At 37.5% G+C, this 24,428-nt stretch overlaps 1 protein-coding gene and 1 non-coding gene across 2 annotated transcripts in view; one reads left to right on the plus strand and one right to left on the minus strand.

Annotated features, from left to right (window-relative positions):
- LOC124165494 overlaps positions 1-24,428 on the minus strand; it is a 173,640-nt gene that overhangs the window by 131,309 nt on the left and 17,903 nt on the right. The window lies entirely within an intron of this gene.
- Trnan-guu lies at positions 10,024-10,097 on the plus strand. The gene has a single exon. It is a non-coding gene; the product is annotated as a tRNA-Asn (tRNA).

Raw genomic sequence — 24,428 nt, forward strand, 5'->3', positions numbered from 1 at the left:
CACAAAATTTTTCTATTGTTTGAAAAATAAATACACACTTCACCAAAAAAAACTAGGTTTAACGACGTAATATATATTGATCTTTTGAATAAATGACCATTTGTTACCGGAGGGCGAGTGCAGTGAAAAATATCGAATAAACCGCATACTCACCTCAGAGGTGATGAAAAGAACAAATTTTGAAAAGGCATAATTAATAATCAATGTACACAAAAGTCATGCATTTCACTTTTGAAAATACTTCCATACTTTATTAACATAATAAAAGCTATAAAATTAATCACAAATACGAAATATAATTTTCATGAATTTTTATAAATATCTTCCCAAATGGGACATGTGACTGTAAACGGTAAAGACGATACTACGTAGAAAAGACACTGTTGGTCTAATATAATATAGAAAATTCGTATTTGCACGTAAATGTGCTCGAAAGCATAATGCAATTAAAAACAGAGAAGATACATGTACGCACAACCATTCCCGAAATCATAAACGCTAAACATGGAATGGACCACACCCAAGAAAAGTAAAGAAATTTCAAATCATCACTCACATTAACAAGAAAAGGAATTTCGCAAATATGTTAGAATACCTGGCTACCAAAATTACGACCCACGATTTCTCAAAATTTAATACTTACTTCCAACAATACAGATACTTCGCTTTGTCACTAAACCTCCTAAGTTCTTTCGTTTGAAATATATCTTGAGTATGTTTATGTTCTTCCTCCGTTGCTGTTCTTGTGATGGATAAAACGTGTAATAATAAGAGCTTATATGTTTGCACAATTTTTGCATGCAATAAATATTCATAAATCTGTTTTAAGATCTGTAGTATATATATTTTAAATGATAGTTCTTATTTTACTGTCGGATATTTGCCCCGATTATATTTCATCATTTGAAAATTTTCCTTCGGAAGTATCGTCTACCCTTCAAAGAATTTGTTAAACAATTGGTTACTTACAAGAAATTTGAATTAAAGCAGTTTTCCAATTAACTATAGTTATTCACGCTACACGTACTCATCGCAATTGATGAATTTAATGAGAGGAAAATAAGAGTAATCATTACTTAAGTAATCAAGAAAAGGATTATCACGTAGGAGTTATATAGGGAAAATTATACGAGTATATTTGAAATTTCACCACTAGAACGGGGGTCTCCTCATAACCCAGCACTGCCAAAAATAAAAGCACTTCTTCTCGTGTGACTCAACCTCCCAAGTTCTCTCGCCTGAAAATATTTGAAGTATTCTAATGTATTTCCTCCGCAGCTGGTCCCGAAACAGATCAAGCGTGAAATAAGGGGAGCTAATATTTTTGCACATTTTTTTATGAATAGACATTCGTAAATTTGTTTGAAGGCCTGTTTCATATAGATTTGAAACAATAGTGATAAGTGATCAAGAAAAGGAATGTCACGTACGAGTTATAATATTTGTGGGGTGAGAAGCCAAGAGGTACAACTGTATTTTTTCTAAACAGAGTTAGGTCAGAAATTGATAGACGATATTTATTCAAAAGCTTAGTGGCCAATAGGTACGAGTGAGTCCGTTATGTGCTGACATCGATTGGAAAATCAAATGCACTAATGAATTTCTAATTGATCTCATTTGTTTCTTTTTTCCTAATTTCTGTAACTAATTCTGTTTAAGAAAAATAACTTGTGTCCCTTGTTTTCTCACCTAATCATTTGACATTTCAACATTAAAACGCGGGTCTTCCCAAAACCTAGTAGTACCAAAAATAAAGATACTTCGTATCGTGGCTAAGTTCTCTCACCTCGAAGATGGTATGAGTATTTTTATGCCTTTCCTCCAAAGTTGCTCCGTGATAGATGAAGCGTGGAAGAGGAAGAGCTATTACGCATGCGCCCTTTTTTGATGCAATATATATCCATGCATCTGTTCGCAGACCTGTTGCACAAGTACTTGAAATGATAGTACTTATTTTCAAGTCGGATGTTTACTCCTATTTTATTTTATTAATCGAAATGTTTCCTTCATAAAATTTGGTAAAAAGTCTGTAAAGTCTCCGATTGTAAAATAATTTCAAATCCAATCGATTTTCCACTTTACCACAGATATTAGCGTCATGGATACTCATCGCTATTGACCAAATAAATGAGAAGAAAAAAAAGAGTAATCATTACTTAAGCATTCAATAAAAGGTTAATCTAAAGGATTGATTAATTAAGTTTCCTGAATATCAGACAATTACTTATACCACTTATTTTTTATCAGAGCGCGACCCGGTTTTCAATGAATTATCATCATCTTCAGGCGCAAATTGATTAATTAAGATGATGATAATTCATTGAAACCCGGGTCGCGCTCTGATAAAAGCAAGTGGTATAAGTAATTGTCTGATATCCAGGAAACTTATAATGTAATACCACAAAGTACAGCAAGAGTTAGTGAATTTTGATTGTTTAATTATTGGCTCATCCATCTCTAAAATCCAGTACTGCCAAAAATAAAGACACTACGTATCGTGGGTGAGTATCCTAAGTTCTCTCGCCTGGAAGATGCCATGAGTATTTTTATGTCTTTCTTCCACCGTTGTTCCGTGACAGATGAAGCGTGGAATAGGAAGAGTTTGAGCGTGAAAGTTGGTCCCTGGCGGTCGGCACTTGCCGCACAGCATCCCAGTCTCTTTCTCCCCAGAGGCATCATCGCCTTCCTTCCGCCATCACCGCACCTGTCCTCCTTCACACTTTCTCCAACTATTCTTCCTTCTCTTCGCTAAATCCAACTTCCGCCTTTTGTTCCTCTTCCTCTCTCAACTGTTTTCTCGATTCGTGAAAATCTTCTTTTCTGGGACGCCGTCTTTGACGATACCCCGTAGTATTGCACGAAGATAATTTATTTATTTGTTTTTTTTTCAACTTTCCTGTAAGCAGCGGCCTTTACAACGGGATTTCCAACATTATCAAAGTAAAACAGCAACATCTATGCCCTGGGTGGGGACCACCTACCCAGGTGGCATTCAGTTAGCTAGGAACATTTTCTACTCTGGATACTTTTTTTGAACCCAACGGTGAATTTAAACAGCATAAATTAATGTCGCTTTTAAGGATTAAACTGACTTTCACGTTTTATATCTTAAAAAAGTCATTTTTAACTTTTTCAGGAAAATATCGATTTCATACCGAATACTCATCCGGTTGAAAACCCGAGAAGAAAATTATCCGGTGCGAAGGCAAACAGGCGCGCTGAATCCCCTTTTCCTGGCTGTGAGAGATTTCTTTCGGCTAAAAAGAAGAAGAATAGACGTCACCCACAATACTTCCAACGTCGACGACAGGCGGCGGACGGGGATTTTCTCAGTCAATCCTCAAGACAGAGTGACGCGAAAGGGAAAAGGAGTGTGGAATATATATACGAAAAGAAACGACGGGATCAAACGCACAGATGACGTTGATAAGTTCCACATCCAATAAAATAGAACCGCATCTTTTCCCACAGGAATGTCAACCTTCATAGGGAAGCCGATTGCCTCGTCAGTTTCGTAAGATCCTGGCACAAGTGGCGCAAGCATTATTCGAATTAGCAGCAGGTTTCCGCTCTCTAGCCCAGATTTAAACTCATGCTAAGAATGGGATTGGCAAAGGATATGTGTAAGAGATGGGAAAAGTATGAAATGTGAGAGTTATAAAGCTCGGCGAAAGTCCTCGCGGACCTTCAATCATGTATGTAGGCATATCAAAATAACCACTTAAATATTATAACAGCAGATCCCAATATCAAGTCGGACAACGGACATCAAAATGCTCATAACTTCACCTGAGGAGGAAAAAAAACAGGGATATCTCACTGTCTTCTTATTAGAGAAATCAGTAGACAATACGAGTAGTCAACTTTTTCCGGAGATATATCTTAGAACTGTGTAGTGCAAGGATACACAAAGATTTCGTGTTGTCAACTTATTCCCCAAAATATGTAGATAGAAATATATTTAGAGAAATACTTAGACAGTTTTTTATCTTTATACCTTGCTGTTCTTTAATATTTAAGTGTTTATTTTGGTATACCTGCATACATGATTGAAGGCCCGCGAGGACGATTTTCGCCGAGCTTCATAACTCTAGCATTTCATACTTTTCCCATCTCTTACACAGATCCTTACATATATCAGTACCTCCCGAAAAAGTTGGCTTCATCCACCTGATAAGTCCATTCATGATATGGTTGTTTCAAATATCTCATACGCTGCGCACGAAAAGATGCACAAAGATATCGCACGTATTTACTGAAATAAGTAGACAGTGCGATATCTTTGTGTATCTTTCCATTACGTTGTTCTATGGTATCTCTATCGAACTAGTTGACTCCCTAAACCAGAGAAGTTCATTCATGATATGGTTGTTTCAAACTCCTCGTAAACTGCGCGACAATTGAGGTGTACGCCACTAGGGCTCCGAGGGAAACTTATATTCTATCCTAATGAAAAAGTATTAATGTCGGAAATCAATTATCTTTGGCGATGTAAATAGTGTATGGGAGCAACACATCGACTTTCTACATCATCAAAGCTGTGGACTAGATAACAATTAGACCCTGTCAGGTAATTACACTGAGTCTCAACGCAATTAAGTGCAATTTCAAACCTTCCATTATCTGATTTAAAAAGATTAAAAAAACATAATTACTGGATCCTAAAAAAATTACGCATAAGGAGAATTTCAAGGCATCGAAGTATGTAAATGAGTTTTCATTATAATGCGTGACGTCTTCCACTATTTACAAAATAGTTATAGCATTTTAACATACCTCTTAGGAAAGAAAATATTTGGAAGTCTTATAAAGTTATAAAACCTGAATTTTTTGCATGCATTTTGACATAAAAGGATACAGGTTCAATAGATTCAGGCTTCAATTGATAGAAATTAGACCTATTTAAATAAATAAAAGATCGTAGCACTTTTCCACAACATTTTTATTGCGTTCAACGCAATTCGGCTCACTGAGCCATCATCTGGTACAAGAAAAGTCTTGCAACAGCTGACGACTCAGTGAGCCGAAATGCGTTGTACGCAGTGAATATTTTGTGGAAAATTGCCACGATCTTTTTTTATTTATTTAAATGTAAAAGGATATTTTGAGATATTCATAATCAAAGTTTAAAGTTACTTTCGAGGATAAACAATAAGAAACTTGTTGAGAAGGATTAAACATTGAACAGAGAACCAGATCCCGGGAAAGAATGCAATCATTATCTACACGCAAATCCCTACAATCATTATCTGCACGCACTCTCCGAATCAATCGGATATTCGACAGGTGAGACAGATTTAAAGGAAAACCAACGGAAGTACAGCCCTGGCGAAAGTTTAAGGAACTGCGCAGTGGACGATTTTTAGACTGAATAACATCCTGGAAGGATAGAACCCGCGGGCTTACGTAAACGATTTTCTCTGCCAGCTTCGAAATGTCTTTAAGATTCTAATTAAATTAATTTAATGCGTCTAGCTGTTCGCCACCGTTGGGTATCTACTTGATCCGACGGAATGATTCATACTCTAGGCGTGTTTATAGGATGCACATACGCGCGCGGGAAAACGGCATGCTATTTGGAAGAGGTGAACGACAGCTAACGTCATTTGTGTTAGGTTCATATGGCAGTAACTGCCTTACAATCAACTCAAGTGTATTTCAAATTTTACTCTTCTGATAACAATATGTAATCCTTATGAAAATTTAAAGATTACACGAACAAGCTTCGGAGTAGGTTACAAGTAAAAATTACTTTTTTGAAATACATTGATTGCAAGTAAATATCACCAAAGATGTAATCTTTAGCAGTAATTCAATTACTTTTACTGCGTTGCCTCACATCATTACTATAAAATGCGGAATAAATTGGTAACCAGTCATCACTAGTAACATCCTTAGCCTTTAGAGTTTAAAAAGTATTTGCAACTTGCAATATGTCCAAAGCCATTCACTTCTACTGGGTTCAAAGTTGAACTGCTTCAACTTCGCTGTTAGATCTATTCAAGTCCTCAATAGATTCATGGTCTCCTCTTGGTGCTTCGGGGACCATCGATTCTTTCGATTTATCGACTTAAAAATTGCCCAATATATAGACTTAACAATCGCTCTTGTCAGTACTCGGCAGTCTCTGTACTCATGCTCAAGTTGAGCGTATTAGTTGACTATGTACTATAGCGCTCAACTTCAGTCAACTACAACAGTCGATGGGTAAACTAGGCTTCAATTCTAAATAGAAAAATCAATTCTTTCGATTTATCGACCTTACAATCGCCCAATTCATTGACTTAACAATCGCTCTTATCAGTGTTACGCACTCGCTGTCCGCCCGTGCGAATTGATCGCAATAGTCGACTACTCTGGCAGCCAACTTCAGTCAACTACAGCAGTCGACGGGTAAACTAGACTATAATTCTGGATCAAACAATCGACTCTTTCGATTTATCGACTTAACAATCGCCCAATCCCATCAACTCCCGGTCTAAGGAGAAGAAATAAAGAGGAAACAGCGAAAAGAGGGTGGAGGATCCCGAAAAATAAAAGAGTTTTCGGAGGGGGAATTCTTTTTTTTCCTCGGGAGAGTTGAGTTCGTGAAAGAAATCTCGATCGCAGGTGAGGCGTGTAAAGGTGAGGGGAGGAAGGAGAGGGGGTAGCGTGGATGGGGAAGGTAGAAGGGGGTTGGGGGGGTGTGTTCCTGATTTGGGGAGGTAGTTACGGGGTAGAAAAGATAGGGGTGACCTCAAGTGAGTCGGAGCGAAGGAAGTGGATTTGAAAAAGGAGAAAACAAAGAAAATGAGTCAAAGGCAATGGATTGAAAGATGTCTCCCAGTTATTTTAAGAGAAGGTTCCACCAATACACGAAGCATATTTAAGGGGTTATGTCCACGACGGCACGAAATAAAACAAACACTTATATAAATAACCCTTAACGTGCTGACCTTAGTACCATAGATATGTACCCCAGTGTTGGCTATTTTCATTACTTTTGTGGTATTTCATAACAACCAACCTCTGATGTGAGGAATAGGTCTATATTATTAGCTTTAACAATGAATTTTACTTTCGTTTTTTTCATTTGTTTATTAATAGGTTGGTACCACTTCGTTCAAAAATGGCAAACTACAATTTTTTTAAAAAAGATCGGGTAATATGACGTCCGTAGCAAAAATCGAGGGATTTTACGTGGCGTAATATTAAGCCCATAGCACGCAAAATGATGATTTATTTTCATACGGAATAGATACAATAAGTACAGCACTTTAGGTAAGCAAATTTTTAAACTTTCATTTATTTTCTGGTGTCTTGTATAATTTTTTAAAAGAGTGAGTTCATACTACCTCATCCGGCCATGGGGTGACATTGCCTCTTCTATGATTTACATTTTATATTTGGGTTGGGTTCAGTAGGGCAAGTTAGCGCCATTTTCAGTATTCAGCGATCATTGTATATGAGCTCTTTTATGAATACTGACAAGATCTTTTATGGACGAAAACTTTTTCCCAGGGTAGAGAATGAATGCATTTTTCATTGTACATGTTATGTGATAATTTTGAAATATTTTACGATAGATATGGACGCTATAAATTTAACTTAATTTGAAAATTAACTTTCAGCATTAATAATTACACTCAATTACTTCCTTCTAATCTTGAACTTTGGAGAAAATAGTCTGTCTGTTCGGAGAACCGTACTCCCTCACACAGATGCAACCACCTAATATTTAGCCGGCTATTTCAGAGTAGGTTCCATCGACAAACGAGGCATATTTAAGGGGGAAAGTCCGCGACTGCGCGAAAAAAAAAAACAAATACTTTTCGGCTATCGTCAACCGGGTTGACTTTCCGTCGACAAAAGATAAAGGTGGTTCCATTTCTTGAGGAGGTACATTTCTCCAAGCAGGGAGAATCTTCTCCAGGGGTCAAGATAAGAATGAAGTGATTGAGTGCAATTAAAAGTAGTGTATTTTGATTTGGTGTACCGGAATAATAAATAGTTAATACTTTTTAATTCGGTATATCGGAATTTTTCCCAAACTAGCATATAATATGCACAGTGAAAAATGTATTCATTTTCTACTCCGACTAAGATCTTAAAGTTAGAGTTCGACGATAATTTTCCATACACTATCGTGCCTAAAAGATTTGATCGATGAAATTGACCCGTCATCTATCCAAGACTTTCAAAAGACCACTCTCGTATTCTTCTTATAACAATTTTTACCGTAATTCTGTCAGATATGAAGTAATGATATTTTGGACTTTTCTACATAAATTCATGGGCGTACCCAGCAGGGGGCAACGGGGGGCAGCTGCCCCCCTATAGTAGATAAGTAAATCCAGTTCAATAAGAAAGTTTTGAACATTTTTTTTTAATCCAAGGAAAGCCATATTAGTATAAAACATGTAATTAAATTTCTTTTGAGCAAACATTTTCAAAAAATAATGAATCTCTGACAGAATTCTCTTGAAATTTTAGTTTCCTTAACTTTTTCTGTGTCACAACTTGAAAAACCACGGCTTGCCCCCTCTCTGGTTTTTATCCTGGATACGCACTTGCATAAATTGTCATTACTTCATATCTTACAATGGATATCAACAATTTATCAGCTTCCATCATTAATTTCATTATTATTTTGTTATTTACCACGACTGTTTTCTGAATAAGGTGGAAATTCTAATTTTCAGCAACATACGTGGAAATTGTGTTTTTTTTTGCGTAGAAACGAACCAACCCCCTTAATCCAGGAGCTTTTAAGGAGAAGGTGCCCTCGATTGACTCTTTTTCAACCCCCTTTGGCTGGTTGGAAGTGAACGTATGGTTGGCAAGGAAACGATCAGAATTTGGAGGCGGGGTTGGTAAGAGGAAATTGTCGAAGTGGAGAATAAGGAGCTGATGGAGAGGAAGAAGACGGATTCAAAGGAGTAAAAGGGGAGGACGGTGAAAGGAAAGGGAAGGCGGGGAAGGAAATAGCGTCAGAGGAAATGGCGTTTGAGGAAAGGTCTTTGAAGTTAAACGAAAGGGAATCCACGCCAGCATCCTATATAGCAGCATGCCGCTTTGAGCCACTAAGAAGTCCGCTTCGGTGTCTTCAGTACATTAGCTCAGTGAAACTTGGATACGGTGTACTAATTTATTTCTAAATCACTTCCATATCGGCAAATTTTTAATAAAAATTAAGAAATAGAATATAATTACGAATAGGATTCACAGTAATTACATTATATGTATAATTTTACTCGTAATTACATTATAAGTATCCACAGTAATTACATTACGTATAATTAGGATACGCAATTAATATGACTGAAATGCACCTTGTAATTTGGAGAAATAAGCCCGCAGCACCGATGTATCCAAGGAAACAGAATAAACAAGATTCATTCATTATTCAGAGATTTTCAATAAATCATTACAAACCAATCTTGAACAATAAAAAAACCAATTAAATGGTCGAGGGTATTTTTTTGCTGTTTTTAAATTTTAATCATTTTGGGGCCGATTCAGGTTCGAATCACCCCAGTTTTGCTGCATAGGGGAATAATTAAGAGAATAACGAATTTGGCATTTATACCTTATGACTTCCTAAAGCGATTCTTAAGATAGACGTTACCACCGCTTACCCAGACCAAGTTCCAGCAGGTATTTCATGACATGGCATTGCGATAATATCTCCCTACCAGTTGGATCCATGCGATAATTCGACTTTACTTGCATTTTGAGAACAATTTTGTGTATTAGGTGTCACCATAGCTTTACAAACCCCTTGGTTTGCTAGGGACAAAACACACAAATTTTAAAAAACTGATCTCCAATTAAAAAGAGGATTGATGAAATTTATAATTCAGAAAAGGCCATAAACGGTATTAAGACTCGCAGGTTTTTTTCAAAATTTACCAATTTCAAAAAGGTGCTATTATCACATAACACACACCTGACACAGCGGCACTCAATTCTTACCCCGTAATATTCACTAACTTGGTATGCCGACTCCGGTATAGCATATTGCATTGCCCCTAACCACTCAACGCCTCCGTGGCGCAATCGGCTAGCGCGTTCGGCTGTTAACCGAAAGGTTGGTGGTTCGAGCCCACCTGGGGGCGACCTTTTTTCCACTCTTCCTCATGATTTTGCAGAAACTCAATAAAATTTAGAAGTTAAATAAAGTTAAATTAAATAAAAAATAAATATAAAGTTAAATAAAAAATAAAGTTAATTACGTAATTAAGTAACGCATGATTATCAGCTTCACATAATGAAATCAATGCTACAAGACAAACTTAAATTGGAGGCATCATCCCAGCTCGATCGATCTTTTTTCGTGAAGAGTTCCAAGCTTTTAGAATAAATGTATCTGACCGTAATATAATTTTTGGTTTTTTCCCGGCGAACAATTGCAGTGAAGTTTTCTCGGGTTTCACACCGGGTCAGGTCCTCCATTTCTCCTTCCAACGTTTCGATGAGCAACTCGCCCATCGTCTTCAGGGATTCAGGAATCCAATGGAGACGATGGACGAGTTGCTCATCGAAACGTTAGAAGGAGAAATGGAGGACCTGACCCGGTGTGAAACCCGAGAAAACTTCTGTAGAACTGTAGAAACTTCTAAACTGTATCTGACCATTTTGCTGTATATAACGTTAAGAGAGATCTTAGTATTCCCCAAAATATAAATTTCTTTTATTCGACAGGCAGAAAACGTATAAGCGTTTTTATTCCATTTACCATGGTAATTTCATGGTTATGAAGTAAGTTTTTGAAAAAGGTAATGCGTTGAGATAAAATAAGATATTGTGACCTCAAGAGTAGCAAGAATGAATCCTTCGCAAGAATAGAGAATTTCAAACGCGAAACCATATGCAATTAATTGATTGTAAACGATGGCAGTATAACGCGTTTTGGTGGCTTAAACTAAGAAATTTGAGGGTATGATACCTGGAAATTTTGAAAAAGTAATATTAATTAGGTTTATGAGTTATGCGGATTTGAACAACACATTTAAAATCTATAATTAATAATTTTGTCCTTTTTTGCTTTCCTAATGAAAATATCATGTTTAAGTCATCAATTAAAATTTATTGCCTTGACATCATCTCATATAATATAAAATTACTATATAACTTGCTAAACACTAAATTTTAGGCCATTGTAATCGGTTTGTTGTCTATTTTTTCGTTACAGTTTGATTTATAATTGAAGTTAGCTTCTTTTCTTTGTTATAATGTATTATTACAAGCGCACTTTAAAATGGCATTCTTGTAGAGGGTATAAACTTTTCTGTTAAATATAATAAATAAAATATAAGGACGAAGCACCTATCATTAGGTACTCAAGTTATGTTTACAGAACATAGTAAAAATTTAAAAAATGGTGAATTTCATCCCAATAGTTACTAACCCGGGAAACCAATGATTGAAGTATCGAGGCTTTTGCTCGTTGAGAAATAATTTGGCCTTGATTTGCATAAAATCTCTTCTTTTCCAAGTAAGGACATTGCCATTCTCACCCACTAACCTCCCTACGCTCTGAACTTAGTAGGACACGATCATTTCGCTCCAACCGAACGGTCCCTTAAGGGTCATTTTCCACCTTTAAAGGGTTATCGCACCGGGCCACGTAGCTTTAAAAGTGCCTCCTCATCAGTTTTCCATTCCGCCCTTATCTGCACAGCACTCGCATCTCCGACACTCCAAACAGCACTTTCGTCGGATCCCAGAGGGCCTGTTGACCAATCAGAAAACATCGAACAACTCTTCTCCAGACTAATACCCTGAGTCCTTTCCCACGCATAACGTGGAACCTCATATTCTCCACTCCGTTTCAGCCATGTGCCGTGTAAGTAACCCGGGCGAAGAGCATTCATGAATGGGAGAAATATGAAATACTTCAGGAAATGGTAAAGTAGACAATATTAAGCATTTTTCTGTCCATAAATATGGGGACGCAACTCAAGTCAGAGCAAAAACTAATTAGGCGTAAGTTATCTTGGATATCCTTAAATATTCTTACCAATGTCTTCCCTAATTATACTGGATATCCGGCCAAGCATAACCTCGAACCTCATATTCCGTTTCAGTCATGTGCCGGGTAAGTACCCAGGGCTAAGGCATGAACGGCAGAAATGATAAATACTTCAGGAGATGATAAAGTAGACAATATTAAGCATTTTTTGTCCATAAACATGTGGTGGAAACTCCCAGATGTTAGCCAGATGTTACCCAGATGTTAAGCGAATTAGGCTGGGAGCCGTTGGAGACTCGGAGGCTGCGCGCTAGGCTTAGATTGTTTGAACAATTGAGAATGGATATCTTTAAGAGAGACACAGAGAACATATTATTAGAGCCACACTATATCTCCAGGTCAGATAGAAGCGATAAATTAAGAGAGATGTTTTGCCGAACGGATAGATATGGGAATTCGTTTTTCCTCCGAACAATAAAGGACTTTAATAAACGCTAGTCCCAACCTCGTTAGAACACTTCATTTTCTTTTTTTTTTTAGTTGTAAACGGCTGGTGTCCTAACACCCCCTGCCACATGCCTTTTAGGCGGCTCGCGGGGTATTATGTAGATGTAGATGTAGAAGTCACATCAACGACTGATTAGGAGTTCATTATCTTGGATATCCGGCCTTTTATGTGTTATTTAACCCCTTAGGGACCAAACCTACTTCCCAACTAATGTTAATTTTTTTGCCATATCTTATTTATTTTACAACTAATTAAGAGATATTATGAGAGAAAACCCGACCAAAAATTTATAAATGCGTTTTCAAGCATGTCTGTAATTGGGAACACGCCACAAAAATTTGTTTGTATTGGAACAATAAATGTACACTTGACCAAAAAACTAAGTTTAACAACGTTATATATATCTACTGATCTTTTGATTAAATTAGAATTTATCCCTGGAGCGCGAGTGTAAGGGATGATATCGAATTAACCGCATACTCACTACAGAGGTCATGAAAATAACAAAATTTGAAAATGTATAATTCACATCCAATGTATACACAAGTCATGCGACTCACTTTAAAAATACTTCTATACTTAATTTGCATAACATAAGCTATAAAAGCAATCAAAGGAACGTACTTTAATTTTCATGAAATTTTATAAATCTGTTTCCAATAGGAAACATAGGTTTTTAAACGGTTAATAGTGTGGATTTTTAAGGATATTAAATAGTTAAGGTTGGACGAAAATGTGTGATCATACTTGTTTCTCAAAGTGGGTGAGATGGCTCAATCGCATTATTGATACCCGGTCAAAGCTCTCGCTTCCACGGTGTGAGTGACGTCTTTAATGAAATCCGAAAAATTGCTGTTAATACATTCATCTTCAGCTCCTCACCTCCGTGTCGAGCTTCCATTGTTGTAGCCAATCACCTCGGTAACTGGAGAATTTCAATTCTTTCCTCATCCCAGGAAAGCTGCATAATGGTCACTACGTCACTTAAATGTGCAAGTCCATGTCATCCGTGCAGATATAGATAGAGAAATGACGACTTAATTAACATTATAACTTCACATGTTGTCACTACGTTAAATTAAATGGTCCATTTTGAGTGCCTGTTGATGACCATGCAAGTCCAAAATAACTAGGTAATTAAATTACTCTAAGGTATATATATCTATTTGGATAAACCATCATTAATTCTCAGTAAATCATATTCGCAATAGACAATATGAAACTCTCATATCCGACACTTCAATCAATGCTTCAATAAGAACCCTGTTATCCAATTAGAAAACGCTTAAACACTTCTTCTCCCTGCCAATTGCCTATGGAAGGTTTTGAACTCAGACGCTCATAAATACCACCCCAATCCCAGCGATTTGAGCTCGGTACCTAAATACTCAGTGGGTTAGCCATTCAATCGGGTAATTACGTACAACCTGGTTCGATCTCCTGTCGATAATTTTCCAGAGCCCTTCCCTCACAACATTTTTCTTTAAGCGTCCTCAAAACTCAGAAATTTATGAAATAGGGGTATTTACACTAAAAAAATATCCGGGTAATTTATCCTAAATAATAAATACCCAGTAGTTGAATAACGTTTTTGCGACTAGGATGACCACCAAATATATCGTCCTAACTTACAAAATATGATAACGATAAAATTTTATAGAGCATTAAGTCTGCAAATTAATTCCTCATACAAATTTCAAGCTGCCCATAAAATAGATGTATAATGCAACAGAAAAAAGCTGTAATTCATCATAATAATAAGATTCATCAAAAAAATTAAAGAATAATTATTTTGAAAGGAATGCAAATAGGAGATTTGGATGGAGAATTTGCCACTTCTTGCCAATATCTTCCCGAAGCTACGTAAATAATCTTAACACCCATCACTACCAAGAGCCCGGAGGGCTTGCCATCCAATCAGAAAGCGTTTAAACACACTTATACATGGAGAGGAGGTTTTCCTCGCAGGCTCCCGGAACTCAAAATACCCTTCCCCATCCTCTTCAGCCCCTAACTGATCCCTGTTACCGAACCTCGGCTAAATAAGACCGCCACGATTTGCATCCAGTAATTAGGCTCCGGGGTACACGCGCGTGGTTGCGCCCTCGAGCAAGGCCTCATTCAGGGGTTCTAACTAGATTGCCTCCCCGCCCAGGAAAAACGTTTCCACGTCTTCCATGTAGTGGGGAATTGTTGTCAATTGAGTAATCTAGTGTGTTCCAATGTGGGTGATCAAAAAATATTATTTTTATCTCCACGGAATTTTTTAGGATATTCATCCTTTAATTCCTCTTTTATTGTATCCTTAAAAATCAGTCACTATCTTTAATACATACTACCAAAATGTACTATGTCTGATGGAATTCCGAATGCAAATAATGAATAATGCTGGCCAAAAGCAAATTCAATGGAACTAAAAAATTGATTTTAATGGGAAAAATTGGCATTTTTCTCGGGGCTAAAAATTAACAACCGTTAGCCATAAACAATCAAAGAGTATCGACATTTATAACTTCCTAAACGAAGTAAAATTCAGACTATTTATCCACAAAAATATTATGGGGTTAAATAAGTAATTGATATATTTTCAAGCCATGTTACTTTTTGATTTTGCTAATTTGATTTCTATATGATTATTTTTCTTTACTGTGCCTTTACTTTAAATTAATTATGCATGAAAAGTTCCTCTGAAAGATATCTTTGTTATTTCATTAATATGCATAGTATTACGATTTTTTTCTGCAATAGGTCCCACCAACAGGCAGTGCATAATACACAATAGCCTCTGAGGTCACCTGATGCTCCAAAATTGGTTATGATACGTATATGAATCTATGATATACTAATAGGAATTAATTTTTATAAATAAATTATTATATATTATTATTATATTAATGGCGCGGGATCGCTATCTGTTGCGGGCCGTTGCAGTAATGTACGCGCACTACTCGATAATACAAAACGTAAGAAAATCGGTAGCGAAATAAAATGAAAGTATTTCTGGTAAATCGTCAGTAAATTTTACTTTATAATATGCTAGAAAACCGGCAGGCTGAGTCTGCAACAATTCTCTATTTTATCTCTCGTCTTGTTTCTCCAGGTATTCTCTAATCCAACTTCAATTCAGTTCCTTCCCCTTTTCCTCTCGCTAACCATTTAGGTGTCTTCCCAATTTTTTCCGCCACATTCATTCGTGCCACAAAGCTTATGCCTCGGATATCAGGTTAACAACCGCTAATTAACTGCCGCGCGACCTCGAATCCCTTTAGAGGTCGTGATACAGGGAAAGGAAAAAAAAGAGGCTGGATTTTCAATTCGCCGTCCCTTCTCCACATTTTCCGGCTAAAAAAAATCCGCATGCAATTAAACTGGAGGTCCTTCAGGAACCATCCCATTCGGAATTCGACATTGATGATGATACGATGGAAAACGTGAAGTTCAGTCACGAAAAAAAGTAGAGTTGTGTTTTTCTCGTATTTCTGAATTGCTTTGAAGAGAAATTGCATTCACGGCAAAGGCTTAGCTTTTGGAGAAACAGAATGACAGTTTTTTTTAAATCGTATCTTAAATCCAAAAATTTCTCTCGCCTGCTACAGAGATACTTGTCTATAAAATAGAACTAGAAACTAGAATATATGGTTTTTGGCGAAACACTGATGCACTATGCATCACAGCAAACAGTCGGGTTAAAAATAAAACATGGACACATCTCCGCACAATTACAGAACTACTGGTATATTGATACTAAATTAATAATATCATTACAATCATCATAACAATAAAAAATAACATTCCTTTCTTTAAATGAAGATGGCGCTTAAGAATATTTAACATTATAGACAAAGTAGTTGAAAAGTTTAACATGCATATTTGTTTTGAACTATATGGTAGTGAACCTGCTTACACGAGTGACCGAATTTATCGACTCGACTGTTTTCCCTTGATTAATTTGTAAATACACAATACCTATCTAGGAAATAGAATAACCCTTTCATGAAGAGGTCGGCATGGATCAGACGTATCACACGATTGACTCAGTTAGTATCGCCTCCAAGGAGCCGCATGAGTTTTTCGTAAAAACAGTATATGCTTAAGGGCTTTTAACATCTAGTTAATTATAATTTGACATTATAGAATTGGGATGAAGGAGAAAGGCAATTTTTGAAAAATATTTTCGAAATTAAAACTGATTAAAAGTAGTTGTACTAGAAATGGCGAGAGCTATAATTAAGGATAGATCAGTTATCCATATCCATAGGCGGATTTGGGGGGGGGCGGGAGCACGTGCCCCCCTTCCCAGTTGCTTAAAACTTAGACGAGATTTTTAATACAAATATTAATAAATTTTATATTCTAATATAAAAGTTATAAATAATTCCATATTAATAGCTTTTATAATAAAATTAAGAGTATATTTCTTAGCTAAATTGTTACTTGTAGTTTTTAATGCCAAATATGAGAAGACCTGTCAGACTTTGGTGCCCCCACAGAAAAAAATCCTGGATCCGGCCTTGTCCATATACAGTGTTGCCCATGCTTAGCAACCGTATGTTGGCCCAATACTGGATGCATAACGGCGTTGCGAACTAAGTTGCCTTTTTATTTGCAAGAGTCTTCTAAGCATAAATTTTCCATCTGAAAACAATTCAGTCAATCTAAAAGAGCAGCCAATGTTGCAGATATACCTCCTTGTACTAGTAATTGTGAAGCAATGAGAAATGGTGACAGTAATTTTTTACACCTGGCATGTTATCTACCCATCGTACGCTAAAAATCTTCAAAATTTGTAAACTAAAAGTGTCATCAAGAATGTAATACTTATTAGGTTGGACGTTGGTGCGATGGAGGTAGGTTACGTGGATTGCTGTTTTTTGTGACACCTCGGCAAGCTATTCACTCATTATCTAATATGTCACTATTATTTCTCTAATTGTCTTCTGTACTGTTTGGTAATACAATCCCGTACTTTGTACTGAGAGAGCGCATTTATATGTTGAACGTAGGTCCTAGGACCAGGATCTGGAAATAAATACTATTATACTATTCTACCTTCGTAGATCACCTATGGAAGAATCACATTCATTGCGTTTTTCTAGTATTTCTATGCTTAAAAAACCACCGATTGTGATATAAAAAGGCAAGAATACAAGTGTAAAGGCCGTTTTAATCGGGGCACGGAATTGCGCAGGTTAGAGCTGCATTAATTTCTAAAATGGCGTGGTAATGCGCGAATGCATGAACAAAATTAGAGCAGGTGCTATTTTGCCATCTCACGTCCACGCATTCTCGCATGTGTTCTAGCAATTCACCACTTTACACGATGCAATTTTGACTGCGCCTTCGTACACACGTCAGATTGCGCAAGTACGTGCCCCGTGTAAAACCGCCTTAAGACACGGGGCAGTATTGAATAGGGGTCAGTTTGAGGGTTGAAAAAAAATCGCGGAAATAATATCGCCCAATCTATCCGAGATTAGGAACGCGATAGAAACATTTGGGCTCGCTCGTCCGGAATATTTTTTAATGAATTGTTTCCGGCTCGCACTGCTCCGAGGGTGAATGGACCTCGTCCCATGTGCTCACCCAAGGTTGCAATCAGTTGCGGTCCAAGATTTCTCTTCATTACCCCACTTTCCGCCAGATAAGGCCCCAAGACCCCCTTCGACGGGGGCGTAACTCATCCAGGTATTGGATGCGTCTGCACAACATTAATTGCTCTTTGGACTATCTGAGTTAATAATTGATTTATTTAAATAAATAAAAGATCGTAGCACTTTTCCACGAGATTTTTTTATGCGTACCACGCGTTTTGGCTCACTGAGCCATCATCTGGAACAAGACACTGCAAAAAATTTGAAAATCTCCATTATACCCTTGAGAAATGGAGGTTGGGGAGGAATTGACATCTTTGAAGAAGGGGGTGGGAACCGGCGTACAGAGCAGAGACAGCGGGGAAAGATACAACTAGAGTCCTCCTTCCAACGTGGGTTCTCCACATCCCGTAGTTGCATCTTTTCCCACTGTCTATACTCTGTACGCCCGTTCCCACCCCCTTCTTCAAAGATGTCAAGTCCTCCCCAACCCCCATTTCTCAAGGGTATAAAGGAGATTTTCAAATGTTTTGCAGTGTCTTATACCAGATGATGGCTCAGTGAGCCGAAACGCGTTGTACGCAGAAAATAAATTGTGGAAAAGTGCTACGATCTTTCATTTATTTAAATATGTCTAACTTCCACCAATTGAAGCCTGAATCTGTTGAGCGTAGTATTTGATTTGATGCGCTGTAATGGCACACGTCATATCTCACGCGCTGTCACACAAAGGTGACCATCTTCCTCAATGCTTTAGGCGCACATTAAATATCTCTCTCCCAAAAGTAATGACTCCCTCTGCCGGTATATATTCTTGATTCAAAGAAAAGTTTCGCGATTTTCAAAAACTGCTACGGGCATAGAGACAGCGTTACCCGGGTGTTAAGGGAATTAGACTGGGAGCCGCTAGAGACTCGGAGGCTGCGCACTAGGCTAAGATTGCTTGAACAATTGAAAATACTTATCTTTAAGAGCGACACGTAGAACATCGTCTTAGAGCCGTACTATATTTTAAGATCCAACAGAGGCGATAAATTGAGAGAAATATTTGGATATATACGGGAATTCGCTTTATCCACCGAACCGTAATGAACTTGAATAAATGCTAGTCGTAATTATGTGCGAGCATTTGCTTTGAATATATGTAAACGGCTGGTGTTATCACACCCCCCGCCACACTCCTGTTTAAGCCGCTTCCGGGGTAGTATCTGGATAGAGTCCCACATAGGCATACATGCCAAGAACCTCTTAGGAAATGGTCCACGTGTATTCATACAAACTAATGGAAATCCGTTTCAAAAAGAAATAACTTGGATTTTGTACTAGACTCTACTACGGTAACACACCGATTAAAATTTCATGAAAAAGCATCCAATATTTACGTTTACTAGTTACAGTATATTTACCGGAAAGCGATTTCGTGGTCCAACGTAGAAGCTAAGAAAAACTGTGATGTTAGAATCCCTAGGGAATAGCGAGGTATCTTGAGGATCTAGATCCCGGATGCGGTGAAGCTTTCGGACACCCCAATAAAAAATCCTTGAAGTGCGAGGAAGCGCATGGAAAGGAACAGGCCCTATCAAACCCTTAATATATGATCATATGATATTCACATGCCTGTGGGTTAGTCCGGGGTGAGCTCTACCCTCACCCATAAAAGTCGACCTTCGCATTGAATCAATGAGTGAATGTTAGGAGAATCTATCTTAGTTTATAATTTTTTTTGTTATTTATTTACATTTATTCCTCATAGTTTAAAAACTACTCCTGATCCCTTAACAAATGATGTAGTTTTGTCGAATCCATAGTCAGAAATTACGTATTTTAGTAAAATGCTTAAAGAGTATTATAATTTGCTTCGTATTTTCAAATATATTATGCTTAATTTCCCTTATTATCGCACATACCACTCTGAACAACATCCTGAGTCCAGCATAAAGTATTTGAAAATACGAAGTAAATTATAATTCTCTCTTTATTCTACTACAATACTACATGATTCCAGTCTATGAATTCGACCAAACTACGCCATTTTAAAGGGATGAGAAGAATTTTTTTTAAACCAAGAGGAAAAATGTAAATAAGTAAAAAATTAGTAAAATAAGTTAGGATATAAAAAATATTCTTCAGATCATTCGTGCCTAACAATAGAGGAATGAAATTACAATACCAAGCAGTATGGAGACTGAGACGGGATGGCTTCCCGGTTCTTCGATGAGACTTCCTCGCCATCTCACCAAAGCGATTCGTTTCATAAATAGGGCCCTGGGTCCCTTGTCGCCAATTTGGACCGACCTTCTCCCAGGTCCAACGACGAAAGCGGAGAGCGGTCGGGATGGGAGAAAAGCGATTTTGCGAACCGTTCAATTTCGGTGACCCGTTCCGAGCGAGGGTAAATTTCCTCTTCGATCCCCCTTGCGAACAATGCGACGATATATACCTATATTCCTCGGAATGTGCGCCTTGAGATGAGAAAAAATGAACAGGATTCCTTTTGCAAGTCTACCCATCTCTACTCCTTACCGGAAAGTGGCCCAGAAAGAAGAGTGTTGCAGTTTATACCGAAGAGAGAAAACGTAGGATCTAAAGAACGAAATGATTTTTCGTGGAAGGTTTCTCGGGATTTCCACCGGGTCAGATTTTACATCACGGCCGACGTTTCGATGAACGAGTCGTACATCGTCATTAGCAATGGCGTAAATATGGGGGGATATCCCCCAAAGGGATATCAAGGGATATAAGGAATATTCGCAAGGGATTGAACGAAAAATTACGCCAGAGAAAAAATTAACACAATAAATAAACAAAGCTCAAATGTAAACAAAATATGTACCTTAAGAAGTTTAAAACAAATAATTAGTTTTTTATTAATTATTAATAAAAATAATTAAATTTTAATTAAAAAAAAATATTAACACAATTATTATATACCGTAATTCCCGATTGCTAAGTCACACAATTTGGTGGAAAATAAAGCTACATACTATACATATCAAATGTTTAATACGAGAAATAAAATAATCAGCAATTGGCCGAGAAAAATATATCGATGGCTGAGTTCTAACAGCACGTATCTCCAAAATAGCAACTTTTTTTAGGAGAGCAAAATACGATTAATATTTTTGATTGCTCACTGAATATAAAAGCCAAAAGTTCATAAAACTGAAAAAGAAGAATTTATTTGCAATCGAAGATTTGTTTTTTGCTTGTATTTTATTTTTTTAATGTTATAACACTTTGTTTAAGATACCTGTCTGAAACCGGCCGAATTTTAAAATCGTGTTGTTAGAACTTGGCCACCGATATATTGACATACTGTTATTTAGGGGCAACAGAAAAGGGGCAACTGGATAGGGGCAACATGCCCAGGCGGGACTCGAACCCGAGACCTCTTCGGTGGCAGGCAAGAACATTACCCCGCCACCACCGAAGCCAGATTAAAATAGCAAAACAAGATAAAATGGGGGGACTTCATGAACTAGGGACCATAAATTATGCACCTGAATGAATGTGAAACTCTTATAATTAGCCCGCTTTTTTGATAAATTTACGGTCAAAATCGTGTTGTTAGAACTTAGCCATCGATATATTGACATACTGTTATATAGGGGCAACAGAAAAGGGGCAACTGGATAGGGGCAACATGCCCAGGCGGGACTCGAACCCGAGACCTCTTCGGTGGCAGGCAAGAACATTACCCCGCCAATACCGAAGCAAGATGAAAATAGCAAGACAAGATAAAATGGGAAATTATGACCTTAGGGAAATTATGCACCTCAATGAATGTGATACGCTAATAATTTAAGGGCTATTTTGAATAAGTTTACGGTCAAATTTCGCGCGTTAGCTGCTTACGATGGTATGTTTTCAGGGAAAGAAATTGCCTCCACCTCGCCATCAATTCTGATCATTTAACCTTAGGTGTGGGCGGATCAGCTTGTGTCGGTCGTGCCCGTAGATTAGGGTCCCCTCCCAATACCTGAACCTTTCTAGGGCAAAAAAAGAATGAAAATCTCTCTCTCTCCTTGCCCGAGGGAAGGTTAGGTAGATCTTCTTCTTTTCGTGCAATTTGTCCCGCGTTAGGTTTGGATTGGACCTGCGGCGGTTGAACAGAAGACGAGGCAATAAAAAAATCTAGAGAAAAATAGGATCCTTATTACTGTCGTTTTTTCTCGGCGACCTATAATTTGTCGAGTGGTACCCAAAGAGGAGCGTTATTTAGTCAGAAATTCAGCTTTCATTCCGTCCCTTCTTATTTTATTTTCTGCGACCGATCATGAAGAATAAATTCAACCGATTCCAGCGGGATACAGTAGAAGTTCGACACACTGAAATAAAAGGTTGTTGAACTTTGCAGCAATTATTGTGAAAAAGAGCAACAACCTGTTATTTATATCACTAAGACTACGGAATGGCTTTCAATTCAGAAGAACATCATAGGAGGAAGAAATCATAGGAAGTGAAAATCATAGTAACACGAAACTTAGTTTATGAAATAACATGGAGCTATTAGTAACTTTCCTCTGAAGAAAATGTCATATTAACTAAGATATCGATACAATGCATCAACATCAGTAAACCTAACTCTCAGAAATTTCTCAACGTGGTTTCAATAGAAGACACATGAAATATACATGCAAATATACGCATGCCGCAAAAGAAACAGAATACAAGGCGTATAAATAAACTGCAATAAGTTACACTCAAACATCATCGAGGGAAAACCGTCAGACACTACTGTGAGATGAAAGAAAAATGGCCCAACTACGGAACGTCGAAGATTCAGCTGCAAAACATCAAACCTACCGACTTATTCCAAGCAGCTATGGGGTTACCGAAGTTAGAGGTTTAGCAAAGAAGAATTACAACTCAAGAGAGTACATTGAGGAGGACCCAGTTTGTATCGTACAAGCATGGATTTTGTTGTCTTTTTGGATGTATTTTAATCAATTTTTAAATACCTGCAGCGGGACGAAGAAGTGAGAGCGACTCATTTACTATCAATAGTTGTTGTAAAATATTTTCATTTTCAAGTAATAGCTCTGGAAGGTTGTTAACATGGTGGTCCTTATCACCACGGATATAAATATCGGTTTATAACCTTAATTTTAGCACTTGCAGGGGAAATAGCATGGGGAGAACTGCGACATTAGATTGAAAACCACAACTATAGAGGTATCACAACCAATACAAAATGAAATGTCGGTCACAATGAACAAAAGAGAAAAGGTTTTCATATCTCAACAGGACGATTGATCATTGGAATAGACACCCTGAAGAACATGTTTCAGCCCTCTCCTAGCAACTTAAAGATTTTTGAGATTGGGTACAAAACTTTATTTCGGAAAAATAATTTCAATGTTGATATTTAATTCTCGATTTCATATTGGTGATGTATTTTCATCGGTTAACTGTTACCACCTCGAAAATAGTCAACTTTTAGCAATTTTATGATAATAATAATTATTATTATTATCATAGCATATTTCCTCAAGCAATTCGGATCACTGCGCCCGTCAGCGACGCAAGTGGCGACTTTGGTAAACCTATTTCAATGCGCCATGAGTGTAATACGTCTTGAAGAGCACACCTTGGGAATATTGTTATATTCGTGATCATGGCAAGTGTTCTGGTAGTGTAGCATTTGTTCTTCAATTCAGTGGGATGCTTTTGGGAACACCTACGGATTAGCCTATAAAATTCAGTATTTATATCATGATCCAAGTTCGAGCTACTGCCATATCCTCACCGCAGCACCTAACTTTGTTTTTTTTATCTTTCCAGGTCGCCACGGCAAAAGAATCCATCGTGCTAAAAATGAATGACTACTCATCGCCAAGGTTACGGTCCTATGGCCACATTAATTACTTTCTACCCAGTTCCCGGGTGGAATGGTGAAAAATTTCAAGGTTCTTACAACCGCATAACATCAATGGTCAAAAGATGACTTAATCCGTCCTCCATCGAATGAAGATCATTACGTGGTAATTGGTGGGTAATGACGCAATTTAAAACTACGGTAGAGCCCCGTCAAGCAGTCTGCCTTCAACAATTAACGGAAGACGCATGGCTTATCGAAAGAAGAAACTAGGTAGGTCACTTAGAACTTACTGCAAGGACTATTTCATGCAGCACCTTACTACTAGGTTAGGTCTAATTTCGGGGAACAATTAGGCTCATCCCCTGCATTTTAACTACGCTCGATGTAGTCTAATGAAATGCACATTGAACGAATTGATGTCTGTAAGACCAATTGCAGGGATAAAATTACAAGAATGAGGTTCAAATATGGGGCGAAGATCACTGCGAATCGAAGGCGATTGTAAAATAAAGGAAATGGAATATAAAACATGACCTTCAGCCATAAAGTGTATAA

Source organism: Ischnura elegans, chromosome 9 (genome assembly GCF_921293095.1).
Source record: "Ischnura elegans chromosome 9, ioIscEleg1.1, whole genome shotgun sequence".
NCBI classification, from domain to species: Eukaryota; Metazoa; Arthropoda; class Insecta; order Odonata; family Coenagrionidae; genus Ischnura; species Ischnura elegans.